The sequence below is a fragment of the Mauremys mutica genome, chromosome 10, assembly GCF_020497125.1.
Source record: "Mauremys mutica isolate MM-2020 ecotype Southern chromosome 10, ASM2049712v1, whole genome shotgun sequence".
Taxonomy (NCBI): domain Eukaryota; kingdom Metazoa; phylum Chordata; order Testudines; family Geoemydidae; genus Mauremys; species Mauremys mutica.
The window spans coordinates 56,993,392-57,014,602 of NC_059081.1; the positions used below are offsets into that span (position 1 = coordinate 56,993,392).

Consider the following 21,211-nt stretch of genomic DNA (forward strand, 5'->3'; position numbering starts at 1 on the left):
TGTGCACATAGCAGCACAGGCAGCAGCTTGGGCTAACCACCGGAGCACAGGCTTAGGGGGTCAGATGGGCTTGGACTCAGGCAGCGAGCCTGAGCCACCAACTGTGCTGCAAAAATCTCCCTACTGCTATTTTTAGTGCACTAGCTCGAGCTAGCGTTAGTCTACCCAGACGACATCATCTGTGCCCTGCCTCCAGCTAGTCCTTCACGCCCATGCTCCCACTCTGGGAAACACTTGTATAGATTTTCATCATGTGATGCTTCCTCACCTTTCTTACGTGTTTAATGAGCAATGAAATAGTTAACAGTGGTGCTATTTAAGGTATCATCATTGGCATCTGAGTTAGCATAAAAAGGTATAGGGCAGTCCATCCCTCAGAACATGTTTCAGGCTCTCTGCAAACTCAGGTAGATATCTTTGCTTCAGTTACACTCAGGTCATATTCTGAAGGTTTCCTTCACAACAGTAACAGGTAGAAACTTACTCTTCTAAAAAAAAATGAAAGATCAGACTCTGGAGAATAATTGATCTGATTGTGCCCTCCCAGAGGGGCATGTCTTCCATTTTGGGAAACACTTCAGCAGGGCAAACCATGTAGGAAACAACTCAGCCTAGTACATGAACCTATTTAGCTCTGAATAGACACTAAGAGCTGCTTTACTTTTATGTCAGGGACTGCCCCTCTAGCTGACTGGCCCCACTGGCCATGTGAAAACTAGGAAAAAGTTGTGTTTTTAATTTTAGTGAACATGTATTAAAATCCTAGTGTAGGCAAGCAAATTGTAGTTTTTACATGTGTCAGCTGGTCCAGGGGGACTTGAAGTACACCTAGGATTTTAATATAGGTTTATTACCATGTTAAAAAACATACCTTTTTATAGTAAAGGAAAAGCCCACCTCAGGAAGGTCATACAGATTGCTTAATACCACTGACTGAAATGAGCACAGCTCATATGCAGTGCAGAATCCAAGCTATAAGTCACACATTAGTTAAAATAACTTGTAGAGTCCTCTGTTGAAGCCTCTAGAGTTGTAAGCAGTGCAGGCTGATTACAGCCAGATTTATTTTTTATCCTCTTCCCCTTTTTTCTTAAAAACAAACAAACAGAACCACTAGGAAATTAAATTAAAAATAAATAACTTAAATGCAGTGTTGAGCTTGCAGGATTAAATGTGCAGGAGTCAGGAAATTCCAAAAGATAAGATTGCATTGGCAATGGCAACTCAGCCACGTCGCATACATGTAGAATTTTCCATTCAGCTTTCCCTTGTTAACTGTAACATAACTTTTTTTTAGCATACCATAAAATATGCAGAATATGTCATGTGAGTAAGTGCACATTGCTGGATCAAAGACACTCAGAACAGAAGTGCCAAGTCATATGTCAGTTGCTGGGGCACAGCAGTAAATATACATGTGTTCCTAAAAAAATAAATAAATGCTTAAATCCTGAATAAATTACCAGTATAAAAGGTACTGGTCTGCAGACCCTGGGCCCAATTCAGATCTCCTTTAGACTGGGGTAAATGTGATTTCATTGGAATAACTCCAGATTTACAGCAAAGTAGATGAATTTAGCTCGATGTCATCCAAAATCACAATTTTAAAAAAGAATTTATTTTTTCATGCTGTTTCCCTTCCAAATACATATGTTGTCCAACCAATGCCATTTGTGGAAGAGTGAGAACAGTGATTCTACTTATTACCAGGCAGAAAAAGCTTGAAGAAGATCAAAAGAACTGGTAAATTCCAAAGTTAAAGTTTGCTTTTTTTATTTGTTTATAATTCTCATGAAATTGCTGCTTTAATGCACAAATTATTATTTCATAGAGCCTTCTCTCTTTGGATTCGGAGAGCTACGTGTGATTCCTTTTGTGATGTGAAATACTGACCACATGGGAATGAGTTTTCTCATTACACTCATGATTACGTCAACTGAAGGTCTCACTGGTAATTTTGCTCCTCCTCTGTACGACAAACATCAGTCTAATGCTATCGTTACATATGTAACTTGAATTCAGTATCATTTCTCTGTACAAACATCACACAGTTCCATTACAACCCCATTCTTAGAATTTGTATGCAAGAATGAGAGTTTTTTTGTCTTCTAAATGGAGTGTTTAATAAAGACCAGTGTGCTCAGGGCTTTATATCAGAGGGAAAATTTGTAACCCAGAGAGCTTCATGATATAAAAACCCAAGCACAGAAACACACTGTACAGAAAAAAATACAGTGAGCAGACAGTGATCTGCCTTTGCATGAGTGCATGGGATGGGAAGGTGTGCAAGGGCAGATCACAACAGCAGTCTCTGAGAATGCTCAGTTCTGCCTCCTTCCAGAGAACACATCACCCAGATAGGGGTGAGGCCATGCCCCATTCCCCACTACACTGGCCCATGGACCCAAGCTGGTGCACTGTTGGGAATAATATGCACCACTGCTGTGGATGGTGTACAGCGATAATTCCCCTCCCCCTGCACGCCCTGGGAGAGATTGTCTGCTCTATTAGGCTTTGTGCCTGATTATGCAATTATATAGGAGAACTTAGTGCAGATGGAAGGTGCTGACTTGACATCCATGGGGTCTGAAGTCTCCTCTTGACCAACAGAACGAGCACAGCAAAGGCTACCACAGTACAAATTCCCCAAACCACCCTGTCCATGCATCTCAGTGTGACATGGAAGGACCGGTGTTGCTAGGGGTGACTTTTCAGTATGTGTCTACTTGTCCATTGGGGACTGTATTGAAAAGATTGAACAATATGATTTTTTGTCCCTACAGACTTGGCTTGGTTTTAAAATTGTGACCAGGAAAGCCAAAGCTGTGAATCGGATTGCCAGTCCCCTCAGCTATCCAATACTCACTATATCTGTAATATTTTCTATATCTTCCAGAGTTTTTTAACAACATATATATGCCCATTACATTTAGCTGCTGTATTTCTCTCTGCTAAATTGCACCACAAACTCCGTATATAAGGTGTTAGTATCTTTTGCATCACACATTATTTGTTGTACGTGTGATACACACTTTGCTTTGTCTTCTAAAATTCCAGCTCATACTTAGTTAAAACACTTTACATGTTCAGACATACGTTTTCTGTTTAGCGTTTGTTTTGATTAGTAATTCATTTTATCTTTAAAAAAAGGAAAATCACTGTTTATAAAGTCGTATCCTGACATCAAAGGATCTTCTGACTGTGCCTGCCATACTGTTTAAGGTACAGTGGAGTGATTTTAAAACAAACAAACAAAAAAGCCTATTGGGATAATTATTAAGGAAATCTCTAGTTTGTTGTTTGGGCAGCTGAAAAAGTCAGTATGTAACTTCTGGCAGCCCTTTCCGACCAACAGAGTGGGGGCACAACTGGTTCCACTTGGGAAAGATACGAAATAAAACTTACTTCAGAAACTCCTGTTATTCCGTTGGGAGGCCAGGGACAGATTAAGTGGAGGACTTGCCAGTTGAAAATAGTTGCAATTGCATTGTTAACCATGAATCAGATAACTCCATTTCTTAATCATAGTAAATGTAAAATGCTTAATTGTTCTGGCTTGCTAGAGATGGATGGGGTGACAGTTTGTGCCCAGAATAATGCCACTGTGGGTATTTGTTGGAACACACTTTAACTTTTTTTGATTATCCTTTCTTAAAAATAATTTAAAATAATTATTAGATTACATTCCATGCAAGTTAACACATTCAATAAAATTTATATGAGCCCATTCTAGGGATTTTCTAATTACACCGTGGAGTGTTTTTTTAACATAGGTCATAGAAATCCATTTTAACTGTGAACCATGACACTTCTCTGGACATTCATCTGGCCACACTTGACATATTGGGATTTAAACCAGACCTATAGATTAAAAGAATTAGGGCCTGATCCTGAAAGGTGCTGTGCACCCTCAGCTCTCAGTGAAGTCAGTAAGAATTGGGGGCACACTGCACCTCTCAGCATGGAGCACTGGGTGGCTAATATGGGTACCCAAGGGTTGTCTTAACTAGCTCTCCCAGGCTCTGTGGTGTTCCTTGATTACAGTCAATCCCACAACTTTCAAATAAAGTAGAGCAAATGTAAACACTGGTTTCTATTTATGGGCTGGGCTACTTGTACAGATCCAAACAAAACCAAACCATTCATTCTCTGCAGCTTCTGTAATGGCCTTCTCTTTTTGCCTCAAGTACTGCATTGGGGTAGTAAGATAAGCTTTCTTTTAAGATATGTTTTCCAATATATTATATTATCTGTGTGTAGAAGCAGTTTCTAGGCCTCTTTGCAGCTTACTAGACTCCTCTGCTGACACACCCTGAATTCAGGTACTGGAATCCTACATAAAGATACAAACTGTGCTGGTTCATACTGGGAGGTGGCTCTAGTTACCTCCCAATCACCATGTAAAAAGAATGGAGTGTCTTTCTGAGGCAGCCACAGCTGGAAACTTAAAATGAGTTTTGCTTTGTTATTTTAGTTACTGATAAAGCCACACCCCTGGAAGGAGATGAGTATATGTGTATACTCTGTTTGGAGCAGGGAGGGAGATGTATATGCTTTAACTGCTGTGGATGTGTTCTGGCATATCTGGGATAGTAACAGTAATTATTAATGATACTGTGCAATTTTATGTAGCCTCCAGCCCAGCATCTCAAAGCACTTTACAAATATTAATAAATGTAACTTCACAGTATTAGACAGAACCATCCAGAAGTGTGGTCTCCTGTATTCTTTGCAGAAATTCTCACCTCGGATCAAGTTAGCAGATCTTGATTCAGCCATAAGGTATGTAGGCATCACCAATATGAACACAGTATAGACACCTACCTAGGGCTTGTCTACACAGTGCCATAGTCCACATTAGAGGGGGGTAAATTCTAGTGCAGGCAAGTGTGTTGTATACTAACTGGCCCATGTGGACCCTGCTGGCTTGCACTAAAAGTTCCCTAGTACACGTTAATGGAGCCCTGTTTCAAACAGTACTCTGCAAGTAGGCTGCAAAAGGTAACTGCTCTAAGACATGTGATAGTGCATACATTGATATGATTTATACATGGTTTTATTTTTTAAAAATTCCCCTAAAGAATGCTGCTTCTCTGGAAGCTCAATACATGACCAGATTTCTTGGTGAGGAGAAAAAGAGTGATATACATGCATCTGGGAGAGATGGGGAATTAGTCTGTCCCATCGGGTTATTAATAATACCCCTGTAATGGATGCCAAAAAAAAAACTGGCTGTATTTTGTGCAACAAACCAACAGAAAACAGGCTAAACTGCCTTTAGATAGCAAGTAAACATCACAGTCATGAAAAAATGTACTCCTAGGTGTTGGAAGTATGATACTATAGGAGCTTGTGAAGTAGGTAGAATTCGTTTTATCTAATACCAATTTTCTGAGGTCTTGTGCTACAGCAGAATCTACAATTCATCCTTTTAACGATCTTGGAGCTTCCAGTGGTTCCAGGATTTTACAGTGGAGTTTTAAGAATCATTTACTGTTAAATATTAAGTGCTTAACCATGTAATGGTGAACTTCTGTTGTCATGTGGCTCACAGGTGTCCCTGCTAAGGGTCCAATCCAAGTCCCAATGGTGTCATCAGGAGTTGGATTGGGTCCTAAATACCCTGAGAAGAAAAAAATACTGGCACCAAATCCGCAGAGAAAAAGGAATGAGATAATGACTAAATACTGGGATGGGGGAAAAGAGTGTTTACAGGATGTTTATGTGTTTTCTAGACACATGGCAGTTTTGAATGAGTTTGGGGCCCAGTCCTGAAGTCCTAATTCATACAGAACTTCTGGTCAGTCAGTGGGAGGTTGAGTATAAGATAGCAGAATTGGACTCTTAGCATCATGCCCTTGAAGAGCTACATGTCACAGTAAACATGTTGCAGCACGTTTATTCTTCTAACCATGTTATTTCATGCTTTACCTGAAACAGTGTCAACTATGTGCCTGATTGCATGGCGTGCTCTTTGCTAAAGGATCATACAGAACAATTTGCCTTTTCTTTCTAACAGGTCTCCTGCATTTTAAACCATGCTGGCAAAAGGAAGTCAGAATGTTGCCTGATTGTAAATTGTTCTTTATTTATCATAATTCCAGTATGGATCAGTACTGAATATAGATGTTTCCCGCTGGGCAAAATTCTGGCTTGTTTGTAAGAGCTAGTCAAATCCTGCAGGCCTTATGCAGTTGTTTCTCAGTACCGAAGTCCGGTTGCCTGAGTCAGGTGCAGAGCTTATCATTTTGGTTTAGTAGTGGATAGAGGATGATTACAGTTCTGGTGCTCAGTAAATCCCCTTTCTCCCCTCAGTGAAAATATGTAACTCTCTTACAGTAAGGAAAAATGTACATTATAAACCCCTGCATGATTTGTCCTCAGAGGGTGAGATCCTGCAGGATGCTGACTCTCTTCTTCTCCTGTTGTCTTTAATGGGAGCTGAAAGCACCCTGCACCTCACTGGATCAACAGTCACTCATTCTGGATTAGTAGTAAATACATCCTGAGTACAAATTTACAGGGTGCTCGTACTGAAGGTGATGAGAGTCTGGCCATTGACTTGGAGCCCAGTCCTGATAGATGCTGAGCATCTCCTGCTCCTGTTGACTACATCAGAAGTTGCAGGTGCTCATTATCTCTGTCAGTATCAGATCCTTCGTTCACCAGAACTCACCTGCTTCCCCATGACCGTGAGTACCCACAAAGAAAGGTCTCCTCGGTGTTCAATTTTATAGATTTATAGGGGCCAGTGTGACCATCTCGTCTGACCTCCAGCATAATATAGGCCATAGAACTTCACCATGTGATTCCTGCACAAACCCATAACTTCTGGTTGCACTAGAGCACACCATTTGGAAAGGCATCCGGTCTTGATTTGTGTGTGTGTGTGTGTGTGTGTGTAATGACTATGTCTCTATATTATTTTCCCTTTTAAAATATATATTAAAAGGGAAAATAATATAGAGACATAGTCTAAAGAACTGTAATAAATTGAAATAATAATGGCAGGCTCTGACTAATGGGCAACAATCCACCTGAGCTTTCCCCCAATGAAAGCACTCTGGCTCTCCAGTCAAATACTTTCTTCCATCTTCCCAGTCTCAAGACAGACTTATTCTCAACTCCCCTATCCTGAACTCCATGACAGCCTTCCTCTGGGTTATAACCAAGTGTTAGTGCCAATTATACATAGGCTTGACAACTAGAGAGAATATGGAGCCATGCTGTGCCCCACGTCCTGCTGACTGGATGAGCCATCCTCTTCTACTGGCACTCAAAATCATAAACAAAACCTCACTTGCTCTGCTCTGCAGAGCCTCTATCTGTGGCCTACATGACCAATAGCACCGATAGTTTCTTCTGTGGATTGGGTGAGGTCACAGATGTGGTATCGAACTTCCCAGAAGGAAATTATGCTTAAAAATAGAGAGAGCCATGACTCTCCACTTCTGTCCTCTCTGTGTCTGGCCATCAGTAAGGTCTAGATCTGCCTCTTGTCTTCTATCCAGCCATCTCCCTGTTCTTTTTACTATGCATGTGGCTTTAGGACAGCACTGCATCGTGCCTTAAAAGCTCCATGGGCATTGAGCACACAGTAGCAGAATTATTTTGGGGGAGTTCTGTGGCCTGTATTATACAGGAGGTCAGACTAGATGTTTGCAATGGCCTTAGAATCTATGAAAGCCATGTTTACAACAAATTGCTGGCTACAACCTCTCTAGCCCTCTCCGATGCATTCAAAGCAGGAGGTGGGGACATCATGTGAGGGACTACATGCAGCTCCCCAAAGGTCACCTCTGCACTTTGGCGGCCAGAAGAGGTGTAGAGAACAGCGAGAAAGGATTTTCAAGGCTGCTGCTGGCACTGGGCTCTATGTGAGTGCAGGGCATATGTCCTCCAAGCATTAACTATAAATTTGCTACTATGTTTAAAGCCTCCATTCTTTCCTAGAGAGTAAAAGAGCATATTCCTACTGTAGAGTCTTTTTCGGTTTGAAATATGAAGTCACTTCTAAATTTGATCTTTCTTTATGATGGGAAGTTGCCTAAAACATTTTCATACTAAAGCTACACCATTTTCTTTGATAATAAAAATGAAATGAGCTTCCCTTTTAAGTGTTGCACCTTTACTCTTGACTTCCTCTCTTCTTCCTCCAGTCATTATTTCTTGTATAGTGTTCTCTTTGATTATCTGCCATTGAACATTTAGAGAGAACAAAATGATGAGTCAGGAAGGTAGTTAAATTAGGGAGAAAAGTCTCATATGAATCTATTTATTTTTCAGAGGAATACATCTCATTTTGTCAAACTTGACATACACCTCTACCCCGCTATAACGTGGTCATGGGGAGCCAAAAATCCCTACCGCGTTATAGCTGAAACCCCGTTATATTCGGGTAGGGCTGGCAGGGCTCCAGCAGTGATTTAAAGAGCTCCGGGCTGCAGCCGCTGTGGGGAGCCCCAGGCCCTTTAAATTGCCGGTGGAGCCCTGCTGCCGCAGCCCCGGGGTACGGGCGGCAGGGCTCCAGCGGGATTTAAAGGGCCCGGGGGTCCCCGCAGCAGCTAGAGTGCTGGGCCCTTTAAATCGCCGGCAAGCCCTGCTGCTGCAGCCCTGGGGTAGCGGCAGCAGGGCCCTGGCGGTGATTTAAAGAGCTCTGGGCTCCAGCCGCTGCGGGGAGCCCGGGCCCTTTAAAGCACTGCCTGAGCCCCACTGTTGCAGCCCCGGGGTAGTGGCAGCAGGGCTCCAGCAGTGATTTAAAGGGCCCAGGGCTCCCCACAGCAGCCGGAGCCCCGGATCCTTTAAAGTGCCGCCAGAGCCCTGCTGCTACCACGCTAAACGCGAACCCGTGTTATATTGGGTCACGTTATAGTGGGGTGGAGGTGTATGTGGTATCATCCAGGGAGAAAACTTTTGCAATATCCATAAAACTTTACTTTTGTGCAAACTTTAAATATAGTATCTAGCTTTTTGGTTTAAAATCACGTTCACCATTTTAAAGCGATGAGAGTCCAGAAGATAAGGAGATTCGTGACTTTGAATTATTTTTGTACTAGTCCTCTAATTTAAAAATAGCCCACTTCCATGAGAAACCTCAAGGGACAAGAGTTGAAATTCTGACTTGAATCACCTCATGAATGTGATCCTAAACACTCATGAGTGCTCCTTGAGAACAAGCACATGAGATTATTTGTAACTTTCTAACCCAAACCATTCCTGAAATACAATAGGAGAAAAACAGTGAGAACAATTGGCCGAATAGACAGACCCATTCATTTTTCCAAGTCAAGGAACTTGTTTGATGGCTTGTTGGATTTATTTTAAATTTTCCACAAACATTCTCCTGACCTTAGAGTAAGCAATACTTAGACTGAAAGGAGCCTTCCTCCCCTCCCCCCCCCACAGATTTAGGGTTGAGAGGGAATCAAAACTGGGACTTAGAATATAAAATGTCTTACAACCATGACTACAGAACTATTGATATGACTCTGGGGCTATGTCTACACTGGACGCCACTAGTGGTGGCATGTAGTGTGTAGCTACTCACTGCAGTGACAAACAATACTGTGATGTATAGCTACAAGTGGCAATAAAAGGCTCTGGCAGGGAGAAAGCAACAGAGAAAGGCTGGGCAGCAGGGAGCTGCCAGAGTCTTTCCCTGCTGCCTCTCCCCTGCTTGAGCCTTTCGCCGCTGCCAAAGTCTGTCCTGCGGTGGGAAAGACTCCAGCAGTGGGACGCTGCACTGCTAAAAATAGTAGTATAAACGGGGGAGGCACTGCTTGGGCACGTTGAGCGCCATGTAGGGTATATACCCTGGGGGTTCAGGCGTGTCTGTACACATGTAAGCAATGCCCCACTTTCTGCACTGCTATTTATACCTCTGCTAGGGGGCATGCAGTGTATGTACTGTACGCTCGCTGAAAGGAGTGTGTAGTGTAGACATACCCAAATCCTCCAACATGCAATGCCTGTAATTGTGCACTATTACCCTCTGTGTAAGACAAGAGTACTAAAATAACCAGCACAGTACATGCCAATCAGTAGAATGGCAAACAGAAGTTACGTATGCTGACTTTGAATCTCTAGTCTAGTAAACCTTTAGGTATGTCTGTTTGGACTCAGATTGTGCCAGGGCTCCATTCAGGCACTCAAATGAGGAAGAGGACACAAGGAGCCTTCTCCATTCTCCCCACCCCCATCCATGTTCCTTGAGTGGAGGCCCGGACTATTCCCTCCCAGCACCAAAGTGGCAGAGGGGAGGTGGGGCCATAGCATTTGCCCCCTCTCATACACCTCCCAGAGCTTTCTGGAGGCACAAAGTGGAGCATTCTGCACCCTTCTCAGGGCTGCAGAAATAGGCACACTCCCCTTGTGGGCCTGGAGTCTCTGTGTGGCTCCCCTAATACTCAGTGCCTACCATGCACAATCTGACCCCTGAAGAGCTTTATTACACTGTAACAAGCTTAACGACTTTCGTATTTCCTCAGTGAAGCATCGGACTCTGAAGCATTCCACTCCTCCACTAGATTTTGAATGTTATTGTGATCTAAGATTCAGCTAACCATGCAAAGTATGTGTTTAGATTGTAAACGACCCTTCCAACTTAACCTGGAAAAAATCTTTGCAGGGGTAGTAACTCAGTGAGAACCATGCTATTTTGTATGCTGGAGAAATTAACTTTGCATCCTGCTTTGAAAGAAAAGCTGCGGCTTACGTGGGACTCGTGTCCTGCTGTAGCACTCCTACAGGGCTCTCTGGGGCCTTTGTGAAAAATGAATTGTTTCCCCATGTATAAAAAGGGTGGAATATGAGAACAGTCGTATATTCCCATTCTGTAATAAAGAGTGAGTATTACGTATTATGTATTATCAAAGGAAAAATGAGTCCAGGAAGACGCAGCTAGATTTGTCGAAGGCTGTCTGCCCTTCAGGAAGTTTGAGAATTAAGGGCTAATTAAGAGGCCAGTGAGCAGAACGTGCTATCTCTGCTGAAATGGCTGTTCCAGAGCAAGTCATGACAAGGGTATGAGTGTCTGACTCAAGTGGTGATCGGACCAGTATAATCACAGTACAACCAGAGGTGTCCGGCGTGTGAGCAATGAAGTCCCAAACTCTAGCCCAGGACTGCCCTCCCCCTCTAAGTGCAGGGGAAGGATGAAGCTGATGCAGTACAGGTTTTCATTAACAATGCAGGAAATCAATTTCAGTTTATCCGTGAATGGGTGTACAAGTACAGACAAATTGTGGTTGCGTACATTTGATTTTGAGAAACTTCTTGTGTACATTTATATGCAAATTGGGAAGAGCTGTGGGCTCTTGGCAAACTGCCAACGTGGCTCTCAGCATACCACAGTTTAGGCACTGTGTTTGTCTGCATAAGGGGTTGGATGACAACTGCAATCAGGTTTTGAGATTTGCTCAAGAAAAGCTCACCTGTGACAAGAGAGCCAGAACAGTAAGCAGAAACAGTATAACTTATAATTCTTCTTGTAGTTTACAGCTATTGTAGAAGATACAGCCAACTGGATTATCTAGAAAACGAGAAAGAGAAACTGCAGCCATTCAGTTTGGTGAGACACCTGATTTTTTTCTCATTAACCACCTTACAGTTTACATAGTGTTATAGATAACTAATCTCTGAGACTCTTGACTCCACATTCACGTCATCCTCTACTGCTAATTACTTACTGTCATCTATTTTTTACAAAGCTATGAATTTAGAGACTGATTTTCAGACATGCTGAACACCTGCTATGTCTGCCGACGTCTGTTGTAGATGGTGCTCAGCACATCTGATAATAAGAACTCAGGGTATGTCTATTTTGGGAAAGTCCATCATGTTAGAAAACATGTTAGTTAACACAATATTGAACATGACTTAAACATGATTGTCCTTGCCCACACTATGGGCTAAGTATGTTGGCTGGTCGTGCTTAGCCATAAGTTTGGTTGGTGGTGGGGGGACTCTAATGTTAACCAAGGCCAGCTGACATGTTTTAAAATACAATTATCCTTGTCCACACTAAGGGCGAAGCATAAAATTGTCAAAAGCCCCTAAATTCTGTATTCAAAAGTGACCCATGGCACCTAATTGCCTCAAGCCACCATTGAGAATGGCACTTAGGCTCCTAAATCACTTTTGAAATTTGTACCTTAAGTCACGTTTAAAATAAGTCGGTTAGCAAGTGTTCTAACATGATGTATTTTCCTAGTGTATACATACCCTTAGTGTCTGCACAGAGCCTGAATTTGCATGCACAAGTGCATAGGATGATTGCTGGTCTAATTATCCCATTAACTCCTACAAATGAGAGATGTAGGAATGTTGTATGGCCCTTGATATATCAATGTGATAAACAAGTAGCCCAATGAGAGGGAAATCTGCTAATAATAACAATTCCTTTATTATTATCTCTATCCTACTGCCATGCTGTTTATTTTTCATTATACTGTCCCATTAGACCATCAGTGTTCTCCTGATGTTTTCCAGCATCAAACACCCACATCTTGAATACCGCATGCAGATGTGGTCGCCCCATCTCAAAAAAGATATACTGGAATTGGAAAAGGTTCAGAAAAGGACAACAAAAATGATTAGGGGTATGGAACAGCTTCCATATGAGGAGAGATTAAGAAGACTGGGACTTTTCAGCTTGGAAAAGAGATGACTAAGGGGGGATATGATAGAAGTTTATAAAATCATGACTGATGTGGAGAAAGTAAACAAGGAAGTGTTATTTACTCCTTCTCCTAACACAAGAACAAGGAGTCCCCAAATGAAATTAATAGGCAGCTGGTTTAAAACAAACAAAAGAAAGTATTTCTTCACACAACGTGCAGCCAATGTGTGGAACTCTTTGCCAGAGGATGTTGTGAAGGCCAAGACTATAACAGTGTTTAAAAAAAGAACTAGATAAATTAATGGAGGATAGGCCCATCAGTGGCTCTTAGCCAGGATGTGCAGTGATGGTGTCCCTAACCTCTCTTTGCCAGAAGCTGGGAATGGGCGAAAGGGGATGGATCACTTGATGATTGCCTATTTTGTTTGTTCCCTCTGGGGCGCCTGGCATGGGCCACTGTTGGAAGACAGGATACTGGGCTAGATGGACCTCTGGTGTGACCCAGTATGGCCGATCTTATGTTCTTAAATGATGTTCTACCACAGGTGCCGTTGCTGACAGTGAAAAATCCATTAATGCAGCCCCCAGTCATTGTACTCCCATTGCTGAGGCAGATGCAGGAAATGTAAATGTCTGCTCCAAGCTTTTATATACAAAGGCAACATTAAACCCAATCCCTGAACTGAGGGTGTTGTGCCTGCTCACTGCCCTACCAGGAGCTCCAGGAAGCATTGTGCCTTCTGGAGCTTCCAAGGGTCACAGTCACTGTATCACCCTTAAACAGGGTGCAGCGTGTACTTCCCCACAGCTGTAGCCCTGCATCCTCTGCTCCTTTGGCAGTGCTAATGTTGCCAGCCCTGAGCTCTCTCGGCACTCTTGTAATAGCAGGCAGAAACTTCATAGGCTAACGTGGAGAAGCTCTTTGATCCCTTTCCACCTTGTGTGCTCATGCAAGGACTGGCCACAATCTGGCCCTAAGCTTTTAAATCCTAAGAGACATGTTCTATAAGAAAGGAGAAGTCCCTTTTTTCCTTTTTTTTTTTTTTTGTGGGTGTGGAGGAGACTACCAGCTTAAACAGTTCCAGTCACTTTTTAAACCACAACTCCACCAGGAAAAATCATCTTTTAATATTGCTGATTTCTCTCAGACTCACCTAAATGATCAAATTTGTCCCTCTCCCCAGTGTAAATGTGCAACAGCAGGACATTGTGCTAGAATCAGCTTTACATCTGTTTAGCTTAGGCATTTTGTGATATGCCCATTGCCACAACATCTGTGTGCCATGTACACAAATTAGAAAGAAGCATTTCCATCCAAAATGACCTTAATCTCCATCTGTCCGTTATGTATGCTATTTTCTTCAAAGGAGTGGCACAAGTCTGTGATATGATCCAGAATTCTTATTAAGTAGTAGAGTTCTGGTTAAGTTAAGTACACTTGATGGGACATATTATTTTGCTACAGATAAGATTCACAGTTGTCACCATGATGCACATCACAATTACTTAGCATTTCACTGCTGCAGCAGGGATAGTACACAGATCTTCCTTCTTCAAAAGCACAGGTCCATGCTGCTTGAGCTAAGGGATGATCGCCATTAATTGTTAGCAGTACAGGGCTTGTGATGCTCAGGGAATGTCTACAAAGGAGCAGAGAGGTGTAATGCCCAGCTTGGGTAGTCATACATGGGCTAGCACTGCTCAAGCCAGTGTCTAAAAAATAGCAGTGTTGCCATGGCAACATGGGCAGTTGATCGGGCTAGCCTCCTGAGTACAATCCTGTCCAACCCCCCCAGAATGTACTTTGGTGGCTAGCCCGAGCCGCCCCCTATGCCATCAAAGACACACTGCTGTTTTAGGAGCTAGCTTGAGCAGAGCCAGCGCATATATATATAGCTAAGATGGGAATCGCACCTCCCAGCGCTGCTGTGTAGATGTATGGTCAGTTGCACAGTTCTGATTCCATCCAGTGGAGGCAGTGGTACGTATCTTGTAATTTCATCATAGTGTTCTATTTAATGTTAAACAACCTTCGGTTTATGGTGGGTTTGTTAAGTTGTCATGGTAAAGCTGCATGAAAAATCTTATCCTTGTCTATATTTTATGTGTGTATAGGATAGAAATTGGAGTGACAAGGCATTTCACTTATTTATAGATTACATCACTGTGAAACCTAGGCACAGGCAGTTTGCAAAGCACCCATCACCATAGCACAGCAGCTAGTAGGAACAATTTTGAAACTAAATTGATTTGTTTTTTCTTTGACTGTATGTATTCTTTCCCACTTGGTTTCATTTCTGTTTATTTGAGTTGTTAGCTCCATACTCATTGCCTTACGATAAAACCAGAAGTAATTAGGCTCATATTATATTGCCGCACTCCTCGCCCTGTCCCTTTTTTCCTAAGTGTTTGAGTTTCTGTGAAGGTCTATCACGGTTTGCAGCTGAACGACATGCTGAATTTATATTCTGAGCTCATCCAGTACTTTGTGCAAGATGATCCTTTGAGGAAGATAGAAAAGGGCAGCTACTTAGAGGGAGAGAAAATGAATTTGATCAAGCTATAAAGTAAAATGCAGTAAAGGTTTATTTCTGTTGCCACAAAAATTCAAAGGTGACCAAAGCCCAATATTTTTATCTCTTTGGAGAATATATTTGTTTAAACATATCAAGGATTTCTTTCTGCTAATCAGTGTCTGAAACCAGCCCGTCCATTTCTATCCTGTATGTATGAGAATGTGAGCTGAAATCTGTAGCAAACTGGACTAACTGTGAATACATGATTCCAATGGGGTTTATAGGTTTTTAATATTTTAAGGGTCACGGAGGTGAAAAATAATTTAATAATAGTCTTCAAGGCTGATACATTGATTTGGAACTCAGTGCATCTGGGTTCACATCCCCTCTCTGTCACAGACTTTGTGTGTAACCCGTGTGCTCTTCCAGTACATATTCAGGTCTTGTCAAGATGTGTAGAAGAAATATCTAGTTTCCGTGCGTTGAATGAGTTATAAATCCAGTTTTTGCCTTTTTCTTGCTGTCCACATTGCAACTAGAATGTGATTCCCAGCATAAGTAGATAGACTCGCGCTAGCTCTGCTCGAGCTGGAATGCTAAAAATAGCAATGTGGACGTTGTAACACCAGCAGCAGCTTGATCTAGTCACCTGAGCTAAGACCCAGAGGGTTAAGCAAGCTTTGACTCAGGCAGCCAGCCTGAGCCTCTGTTTATGTAGCATCATCCACAATGCTATTTTTAGCATGCTAGCTCGAGCAGTACTAGTGGGAGTGAGTCTGTCTGCTCTGGGAATTACACCTCCTAGCAGACATACCCTGAAAGGCCCACATGAGTTTGTATGAGCGTCTGCATCATGAAAGCTGGGCAGGTCTTTTAATGAATCTCACTTCATGAGCAATATTGTGCTCTCAGCTCTCAGATGGGAGATTTAGACACACATTTTCTACTCCAGTCTCTGTGCATTTTCTACCCCATGGAAGGGATGACGTCCCTCTTTCAGTTAATCAAGCCACCATCCTTCATCTCATCCAAATCCCTCCTGAACATCCACTCCTTGCACAGTCCCCACAGGAAGATCTTATAATGTCTTCAGTAAAATCAAAACTCTTTTTATTTCTGAGTCTGGGTTCCTGTCTTAGAATCATAGAAATGTTGGGCTGGAAGGGCTCTCAAGAGGTCATCTAGTGCATCCCCCACACTGAGGCAAGACTTCTTGGCAGGGACTGGCTTTACATTTGTGTTGCACTGCTGAGGCTGAGAAGTGTGCTCAGGCGAAGAGTCTGTCATGAGCAGAAGAGCAGTCTTGTGGCTAAGGCACTGAACTGAGACTCTGAAGCTCTGGGTTCAGTTCCTGGCTTAGCCTCCCATAGACTTTGTGGACCAGGTCCTCATCTGGTAGAAATAAGTGTAGCTCCACTGAAATCAATGGATTCTGTCAATATATGACTTTGGATAAATCACTTAAACCAAGATTTTAAAAAGTGAGTAGTGGTTTGGGTGCTCACACCTTAGAAGCATTTATTTTCACAGGGTGGATGCTCAGCACTTTCTGAAAATCAGATCTTTTCCAAAAACATTAGTCTGAAAACCTTGGATATAATCTCTTTGTACCTCAGTTCCCATTGGTACAATGATAATAAGAATACTTCTCTACCTCACAGGGTTCCCGTGAGGATATGTTCTATAATTATAGGATGCTACGGTGCTGGGGGCCATGTAAGCAGGTAGATAAATAATAGGAAGTAGGGAACAGTGAATATTGGAGGCAAGCTCTACCTCACATATTTAAGATGAGTATATTGCTTTATTTCAGAATGGTTTGGGGGTGATTTTTTAGTTGAATGTCACTCTAAAAAAGAATCTCAAGTAGGTAAAAATTCTACTCTCGGATCTTCATCATGGCGGTTTCTTGGCTACAGTGTTCTCCCTCCATTTCAGATTCTCATTAATATCACTAAAAAGAACAGGAGTACTTGTGGCACCTTAGAGACTAACAAATTTATTTGAGCATAAGCTTTTGTGGGCTAAAACCCACTTCATCGGACGCATGCAGTGGAAAATACAGTAGGAAGATATTATATATACACACAGAGGACATGAAAAAATGAGTGTTGCCATACTAACTATAACAAGAGTAATCAATTAAGGTGGGCTATTATCAGCAGGAGAAAAAAAACCTTTTGTAGTGATAATCAGGATGGCCCATTTCCAACAGTTGACAAGAAGGTGTGAGTAACAGTAGGGGAAAAATTAGCATGGGGAAATAGGTTTTACTTTGTGTAATGACCCATCCACTCCCAGTCTTTATTCAAGCCTAATTTAATGGTGTCCAGTTTGCAAATTAATTCCTATTCTGCAGTTTCTCATTGGAGTCTGTTTTTGAAGTTTTTTGTTAGAATATTGCAACTTTGAGGTCTGTAATTGAGTGACCAGGGAGGTTGAAGTGTCCTCCAACTGGTTTTTGAATGTTATAATTCTTGATGTCTGATTTATGTCCATTTATTCTTTTGCGTAGAGACTGTCCAGTTTGGCCAATGTACATGGCAGAGGGGCATTGCTGGCACATGATGGCATATATCACATTGGTAGATGTGCAGGTGAATGAGCCCCTGATGGTGTGGCTGATGTGATTAGGTCCTATGATGGTGTCCCTTGAATAGATATGTAGACAGAGTTGGCAACGGGCTTTGTTGCAAGGATAGGTTCCTGGGTTAGTGTTTTTGGTGTGTGGTTGCTGGTGAGTATTTGCTTCAGGTTGGAGGGTTGTCTGTAAGCGAGGACTGGCCTGTCTCCCAAGATCTGTGAGATCATCCTTCAGGATAGGTTGTAGATCCTTGATGATGCGCTGGAGAGATTTTAGTTGGGGGCTGAAGATGATGACTAGTGGCGTTCTTTTACTTTCTTTGTTGGGCCTGTCCTGTAGTAGGTGACTTCTGGGTACTCTTCTGGCTCTGTCAATCTGTTTCTTCACTTCAGCAGATGTGTACTGTAGTTGTAAGAATGCTTGATAGAGATCTTGTAGGTGTTTGTCTCTGTCTGAGAGGTTGGAGCAAATGCAGTCGTATCTTAGAGCTTGGCTGTAGACAATGGATTGTGTGGTGTGGTCTGGATGAAAGCTGGAGGCATGTAGTAGGTAAGTATAGCGGTCAGTAAGTTTCCGGTATAGGATGGTATTTATGTGACCATCGCTTATTAGCACTGTAGTGTCCTGGAAATGGATCTCTTGTGTGGACTGGTCCAGGCTGAGGTTGATGGTGGGATGGAAATTGTTGAAATCCTGGTAGAATTCCTCAAGAGCTTCTTTTCCATGGGTCCAGATGATGAAGATGTCATCAATGTAGCGCAAGTAGAGTAGGGGCATAGGGGATGAGAGCCGAGGAAGTGTTTTTCTAAGTCAGCCATAAAAATGTTGGCATACTGTGGGGCCATGCAGGTACCCGTAGCAGTGAGTTTTGCGCACAGTTCAGAAAAGCACTAATGCACATATTTGAATTCATCCCTATGTGAAAAATTACTTAAGCATTTATTTATGTCCCATAGAATTCAGTAGAACTTCAGCATGGGCTTAAGCAATTTGCTGACTTGGGGCCATAGAGAGAAGAGCATGTCAGAGTTCCACTATGTGGATTTGGGAGAAGTCGTCTGAACTAAAGGTGGCCATTTGGCTTGAACAAGAAAAGTACAGTATGTGTAATTCTGTGACCACTTATAAACACACAGCTATTGTTGGCTGATCTCTTGTGCAGTTTTCCACATTAACAGTGAGGAACTACTCTAGTTTTGAAACAGAAAAGCTTGTGTTTATCAGAAGGCCAGATAGATAAAGTCCTTCCAAAACTAACATACGTTAAAAATTAAAGTTGTGCGATTACCTCAGGAAATGAAATAACAAAAAAATCTGGAGCAGGGTGAAAAACTGAGTTCAGTTTTGTGGAGAACTTTGATGAGTCACTTCCTTATCAGTATCTCTATTCTTCCTGGCAACATTTTATTTTTTACTCTAAATGCTGTATTAAATGAAAAATTACAGTTGTGTTGTGTGACGCAAGAAACACAATAAGCACTTCTGTCGGATTTAACTGATCACACTTGTGATCTTATAGGAACTTGAACTGGGGATTCACAAACACTTTATTAGGAAGTCACAAAGGTTAATGACATTCTTAGTTCTTTGAGATGAGCTTTATATTTAGAATGTATACTGAGAATTTGCTCCATTGTTATTCATGGCCCCTCTTATTTCCTTTCTATGGACAGTAGTACAGATGAGTTTTTTTGTTCTTGGCAAGAAAGTGTCACAGATGCTTGTGTGAATGTATTGTTGCCCAAGAATTTACACCATAAGTGCTCAATTTGGGCATCTTCAAATCTCTTAGTGGGTCTGTTGTTGTAAGATCATCGAGTTGGGGAATAAAAACAATGCCATGTGACACATATAACCAATTCACACAGTGCAAACATTGAATCGTGAATATCAAGTGTGTTCACATATACTCGCATTGAAAAATTTGCAAGCAATCTGTAGGTTGAAGAAAAGATTCATTGAACAATTGTGATGAGTGAACTTATTTGTAGAAATACAGGAAGTCAAACTGCCAAACTGGGAGCTGCACCTCTCCTCTAGGGGAGCTCTCAGAGGGATTGTGATTTAGAAGGCACAGTCCCTCCCTGACATGCAGAGGGAGCTGGATGCTGTACCATCCCTTTAGATTGTGCCACTTGTTCATCCTAGTGCACCAAGCCAGCTGTGCAGGACAGTGCAAAGGGGGTATATCCATGGGGGAGTAGGAAGAAGCGATTCCGAGAGTGCATGGGCTATGATTTGTCCCCTGCCCCAATGCAGGGTGCACAAGGGGCTAGAGGGAGGAAACATTCCTTGCACCTTCCCTCCAGCCAGCTCAGTGTGCTTGCACACAGTTTGAGAACAGGGAGATGGAATGAATAAATCATTCCTTGTTCACTCAGCTCTGGATGTGAGGGAGGAGGCTAGTGTTCGGTTCCCAATAGCGAGGAACCCCCCCGACAAACTATCGTGGACCCAGTTCTGCTCTCAGATCTGCTGTCCCACATTGCTCTCCCACTTTTTCATGGTTGAGACTTCTGCCCATCTAAGGAGAGCAGCAGCTAGTCAAGAGCTGCTGTGTGGCTATGGGAGCAGAATCTTTTCCCAAGTAAATTGCTTGTCATGTGTCTGTCTTGTTTTTTCAAGTTTGTTATTGTGAGAAAGTCCACGTACGGAGTAACCACAGAGAGCTGTTTCTGTTCAGCCAAAATTGTTGGGTCCATTGAGGCGAGCAACACAGCTTTGTTGTGTTCTGAATCTAACCACAGATCTCATCTGAAGCCTGCCGCGCCAGGGCTGCACAACTCAGAAGTGGCTAAACCATAGACACAAACTCATAGCAGGGCTGATGAAGTGGTTTTACTACACGCTGAAGCCTGTTGTCCTGGCTGCCAGGACAGTTGGTTGTGAATGAAGACTTTAGTACTATAAACTGCTTAGAATATTATCACAGTTCAAAAATAGTACTTGCCGGGTGCCGGGTTTAAGAGGAATCTATGTGTATCGAGGATCACAGCAGCAGTTTGAGCCAAGTGAGAAAATGTGAATTACTGGTACAGGTCCGTACTGGAAGGTGGGGACCCTGGGCTGCTGCCGAGACTCTACAGAGCACTGGAGCTGCATTCTTCTGGTTGGTGAAATTCACCCATCCCCACCTACTCTCTGAGTTATTTGGGGATTAAGTGGGAGGTGAGGGGCTGAAGTTCCACCTCCTCCCACCCTCACATACCTCCTTAGGGCTGCAGTGCAGCCCTTCTTTGGCTTTTATTACAGTGTAAGGCCATGAATCAGAGCTCATTGAAGTCTGTGGGAGTCTTTCCATTGAATTCAGTGGGCATTGGATCCCTAACTTGAAGTAGCAGCTGCTGCCCTTCTGCACCTCTTTTTGTGGACCTCTGATGGATCCTTAGCCCCTCCTCTGTCCTGCCCCAAACTGCTCCCTCCAAGGCTTGCAGGGGGTGCAAAGACTCCCTAGTATAGCCTGCCTGCCTACCCCTACCCCTGCGGAGAAAT

The 21,211-nt window shown here is 42.6% G+C and overlaps 1 protein-coding gene across 4 annotated transcripts in view; it reads left to right on the top strand.

Moving 5' to 3' along the window:
* Positions 1–21,211, top strand: part of SPATS2L (spermatogenesis associated serine rich 2 like) — a 130,579-nt gene that overhangs the window by 18,276 nt on the left and 91,092 nt on the right. For 2 of the 4 annotated variants that reach the window (XM_045032285.1, XM_045032280.1), the window contains one exon: positions 11,493–11,569. The exons of 1 other annotated variant lie outside the window; for it this stretch is intronic. The gene's annotated coding sequence lies outside the window, so the exon portion shown is untranslated. Of the gene's footprint in view, positions 1–11,492; positions 11,570–21,211 lie in introns of those variants that run through there. One more of the 4 variants, XM_045032281.1, reaches the window with a different exon arrangement.